Below are 5,904 nucleotides of genomic sequence, written 5' to 3' on the forward strand. Positions count from 1 at the left end.
GATCCTTGATTCTCTCTGTATCCGTAGCTCTTGCATAAGGGTCAGTGTTTCATTTGTCCCACTGATTGCTTGTTACATTTTCTCTGAATCACATGAATAATGTAAAATCAGACCATTTTCTGCCCCAGAACCAGTTTGTGCTGCAAGTTTATTTTCCTGTCAAGTGGCTGGAAATATTCCTCCCTCTGTTTGCAGCTCCAGCAGTTTGTGAATTTGATTAACCAAATTGCAGAAATTTCTCAAACATTTCCAGAAAATTGTCACAGATAGAGACACTGGGAGATGAAAACCGCCTGTGTGTGACCTTGCGAGAGGCAATCAATGGCCTTTATCTTGCCCAGCACATTATAAATCCTACCACTGGTGTGGTCAACAGGTCCTTGTAATATATTGACCTGCGGTGCAGCAATTTATCAGTTTGTCTCTCAGGTTAAATAATTTAGTTTTTCAGCTCAGCCCATACTTTCTCTTTGTTCCTCTTCATTCCCAGAGTTCCCCTCATCAAAGCTGGCCATGAGTTTTGGCTGATTTTGATGGATTGAAGTTGCAGATGTGGCATGAATAACAGAAACACTTTTCTAATCTTAGATCTCATCTGGAAAGGAAACAAACATTGCTGCCTTTGTGTTTACCTCTGTAATTCTGCTCTTCCTGTGCTGTTGTCTGTGGACATGGGCCCTGGAGTTATAACCTCTTGAATCAACACAGGAGATCAGCGCATGCATAGTCGGCAAAAGAAATTGCTTTCATTTACTGCAGCAAACTATGGATTTTTTTTTCTTTTTTGTTCTGGCTCTCCTAGAGTAAAAACTAGCACCTGAAGGCTTCCTTCTGCTTTTTAAATTGAAGTAATTGAATGTAAAAAATACCACAGTGATTCTGTTCTCTTTCTTATTTTTTGACAGGGCTTGATTTATTGTTAGAGTATGTATACTGTAATAATAAACAAGAGCCTGTGGCCTTCACATGAGACATTTATGGAAGGTGTGATGTGCTTGACATACCTAGGAAAAAATTCCAAAATGTTTTCCCTCACCTACTTTAAATCAGCCCTTGCTTGGGAGCAGTCGTAAGCCAAAAATTCAGAGATGCTCTTTACAAGTGTTATGTCCCTTATTCCTGTTTGTCTCTTTCATTATCACTTCTTGAGCACGACGGTAGCAGCCAATACTTCTTCAAGCAAGATATATGCAGTGGGGAATTAACAGGAGATTGATGTAGTAGATACCAAATACCCGACATGAGAGGATTGAGTGGGCTTGAATAAGAAATACACAGCTAGGACGTGCCAAGGTCTGGGCTAAACCTTGAGCCAAAATTCCCCCTCAACTAAACTCTGCTCCCTGAGATGAAAGACAGAATTGTTCTGATATTTTGATCAAAGACGGCTATCATCAAACTCCAAAGGAACACCTGGAGATCTGCAGAAATATGAGAATGCACAAAAGAACATTGTGATGCAGAATGTATATTAAGTGCCGTTTAGATTTTTATATAAACATCTGACTAAGGTGTTTATTAATTCATTTATTTATGTTCGTTAATGAATTTATTCATTGTTTGCCTGCCTCCGCATTTAGTACATTTAGAAGACTTTTAATCTAAAGCTGTTTGATGTGTCTTTTCACTAGTTTGTTATATGCTTTGTGGTCTGATCTGGATCCATGAGTACTCAACATTTAACGATTTTTTTGTATACATTTAATTACAGAAGCAACTTCTGTATTAAAAAGTTTCTTTCAAAGACAATTTTATTTATATAGACCTTTTTCTAATTGGGCTTTTTGCCCTTATTTTATAGGACTGAAGGAAGCAGACAGAAAAATAGGTTGAGGGCGCGTGATTGGGAAATGACCCAAGACAGACTTTTTTTTTGTACAAAAGTCCATTACACAGAAATTAGTTATTTGAGTGACCAGTACTGTTATTTGATTGACAGCCATGAATAATTATTCTATAAAGGCCTTAATTTTGATGACCTGTGTAATTGTCTCCCGGGACTTCACAGTAACGTGAGCCGCAAAGAACGCAATGTTCTAGTTTCTCCACAACCTGTTAACACGTCATGTTTTTCTGCTGCCTGTTTGACATGCTGACTTTTTGAATGAGTGAGCCAAGCTGCCAATACTGTGTAGATTAGAACAAGCTCACAGAAGAGGCAGAACTCCATACCTCTATAAATGTCACCATCACACTCCTATTAAATGGGCCCGGTGCTACTAAAAGCCGATGTAATTGCTGTGCTTTTTTTCACACGTTCCCATCAAGGCCAAAGGGTCTGGCAAAGCCTGTAGATTAGTCTGTGTAACACATAGGCACAAATGATGTGTGAACTGATGTTGGATTGTGTGGATGGAGTGAGGTGTTATTGTCGGAGGTGCTTATCAACACATTTGCTGCGAGGTCTCTGAGTCTCTCCGTAAATATTAGTGCTTTTTAATACCTGGCCTTTGACTCCAGTGACGCGTACATTGCTATTAATCCTGTGAATAAGCTTAATGTCTCCGTAATTAGAGGAAGGCAAAAGATGCTAATGCAACAAGTGAATGTTCTTTAGGTTTTTTTGTTTTTTTTTTTGGAAGAATGCACCATTATGAATGGTGGGCTGTCAAACCACAGGATATTATGTCTGGAAATAAGTCCTGCATTATTGTTTGAAATTTCTCTCCACTTACATACAAGTGCTGCACTTCAGAGAGAAAATGTCCTTAGGGTTTCCTGTTACAAATGTTGTTGCTTGAAACATAGCTTTCAAAGGCATTTGCTTGTTTGTTGACAAACAACGGTCTCGAAAAATGGCTCCCTCAGGCGTTACGGCAGCAAACCTCTGATTTAAACTGCAAATATCCTTTCTCGGCTGTTAAGGATGATAATCTGTTATATAGGGAGGGGATGCGAATTTCAGCTCCATGTCCTCCCTGAGCCAGTCAGGCATGTTATCTGATATGGATGCTCTCTGATAGACTAGAAATTTTGGCTGTTTGTGTGCACCTCCCTCATAGGGTGGACTACCATGTAAATAATAGATACCCTTGGGTGTGAATCACACACAAGATAACCTTCAAGACAGTCATGGATCAGCAGCTTCACATTAGTTGATAGGATTAAGGAAAAAATATCTACAAGAGTCTGTTAATAGAAAAGACAATCACCGTCTGAGAGAAGAATTGAGACATGTGTTTGGAGTGAAACTGGAATGGCAACGAGCTGGCCTGGTGATATTTCCTAGAATTTATGGTCAGTTTTGGATCATGTGACTTTGTTCTCCAACACTGGATTGAAATTAATTCACACTATTATTTAATTTAATTTCATTTAAAATGTAATTTTATTTAATTCCTTTCTTTTCTTTAATAAGAGCATTAGGACAAAACTGATTTGCTGTCCTCCCATCTGTCCATCGAGAGAACTTGTACTCTAAACAAGCTGTGCTCCTGTCCTCTGAATACTGGAACCTTGCTGTGCCGCAGAGCTATGCTTCTCCATTTTTCCCTTTTTGTAGGCTGGATTAGCACAACAAATGCTATGCTGGTTTTGACGGCAACATCACAGCACGTTTGACTAAATCACTATGACAGAAATAACAAAACTGCCATATATAACATCTTTGGAATAATGTTGATATTTTTGCTGGAGTTCTGTTTTTTTTTTTTTTTTTTTTATCAGATTTTTCTGAAACCGATGTTATAAAGAGTTGCAAAAATGCATCTAAATTTGACAACATTTGGTTTTAAACCAGGCCCACTCCTAAAACTGATTTTACTGAAAAAGGATAATTGAAACTTCACAAGGTTCCACTCTGCTTGTTTTTATTAAATATTGTTAATATGAAAATGTTTTTAGCTACCAAAAAGTATAATGCTGTCAGATCTTTTGAACTTCTTTCGCTTTTTTCAATCCACAGAATTCTCCAGATTTTCCTCTAAAAAGAAAAAGTGTGAGAAGCCTATAGATCCTTTTTGGGCTTGGATTAAACACAATGATGTCGATTAGTGCAGTGTTGTCACATTGTCTAATTGTAACATTGCATTAGTGCTGATTTCATTGATAACTAAAAATTTGCATCTGATGCTCATGCAGTCTCTAGAATGTTCGTAAGGTTTAACCTGTTCAAATATAATATATTGATCTAATGGTTATTTGCTGAAGTTTAAATCACCCTGTTCCCCATAAAAAAAAAAGACAGATCTACGAATAAAATACCAGTGTTGCAAACAATGGAGGAAGTGATTGCAGCAGACGAATGATTACAATGAGCATGTAAGTCTTGCTCTCATTACTCAGTCGTGTATGAGATATACTCAGGGCAGCATTAACGTGACTTTGGAAAAGGAATTAGAGAGTAATAACTCATAAAACAGTGCAATTAGTACAAGCAGCTGTAACATGGTGACCCCCATTCATCAAAGCAATTGGTCTTACGTATTTAAATTGTGAAGCAAATTTATTTTTTATTTTGGCAATACAGCAGAGTCTTACGGCTTGATTTCAGCAGTTACTTCTGAGAACAAGCATGACTATGGGGGCCACGGAGCTTGTGTGATCACCTGGGATGAAGCTCATCCATGTGGAGCTTCTTTGCTTCCGGGCTACTCTGAAGGACAAGGAGACTGCAGGCGGTTCGACACTCAGAGGCTAATCCAGGGTCTGTAGGCAGCTTTATTAAAGGAAGTGTAATTAGCCACCAAGGAAGGTGGGCTAAAGGGGAGACCTGCAATAATTGAAGTCTGTAGAAGATGTTGTATGTGCAGCCTGGTGTCCTGTGGTCTTGTAGCATTAGCTATCTTAAGGTCACCCAGCCTGGAGGGCAGAGCAGCAAAAGGTTCAAGTGTAGTTTAAACGTTCCTCCTCTGGCAGGCATTAGAGCTCAACCCGTATGACATACAATGTTATATAGTATATTATATATTATTACTGTTATTATTTGTGTGCATATAGCTGCACTATATGAACCACATTTAGTATTAGTATTGGTGTCAGCTGTTGAAAAACTAGTTTCTGTAGTGACCGAGTCATCAGATGTTTCTTGCAAGACCTCTTTTTATACTCTGAGCAGCCTTATTGTAGGAAATACCCAGAGTGCCACTAAATTCAGAAATGAAGACTCTGAGCTATGAAACAAAGGCCTGATTTGCCTTAATCATCATTTGCTCTGGAATGGAAAATCAATGGCCTTTGATGAGAGTGTTTTGCAGTGTGACAATGTGAAATGTGAGATTGGATGTTTAAAACGGCTCCTGTCTTTGTTGTTTTGGAACTCCATTCTTTTAATGTGTGGGAAGTGTTCCATCTATTATGGAGCGCTTGTCTGTCAAGGAAATTAGTTTCCTGGAACTTTGAACAGAGGAGAAAAAAAAACCTAGAAACCTAGAAAGATTTTTTTTTCATTCTTTGGTGGAATTGGGTTTGCACAGGAAGCTTGGCTTGCATAACAGACGGGATAAATGTGTCATTCACTGTCAGTGACAGTCCTCTGAAGTAACATTTGATTAAACCTTCTTTGCCAGTCTGGAGCCCAAACAGACACAAACTGCTCTGTATGTTCTTATCGGGGCTTACATTTTAAGAAATATTAATGTGCTAGTTTGACTTATTTATTTTTAAAAGTAAGTTCATGGCTGTTTTTTTTATTTTGACTAAATAATAAAAATATAATATGCTCAGATCTTTTACTCAGTAAAAATTGTGGCCAGGCTTTGAATATAGACAGTTTAACAGATATTACTTGAAGACCACATTGATTCTTACTTTGATGTTTCTGTATCAGAGGATTCCCACGGTCATAGAAAAAGTGGAAATGTCAAGGAATTTTAAAATCATGGTTTCCAGGTCTGGAACTATCATTACCAATTCATGAATTTTTGTAGTGAATATAATTTTTTCTGGGTTATACATTTTTATTAT

This window comes from Puntigrus tetrazona, chromosome 23 (genome assembly GCF_018831695.1).
Source record: "Puntigrus tetrazona isolate hp1 chromosome 23, ASM1883169v1, whole genome shotgun sequence".
Lineage (NCBI taxonomy): Eukaryota > Metazoa > Chordata > Actinopteri > Cypriniformes > Cyprinidae > Puntigrus > Puntigrus tetrazona.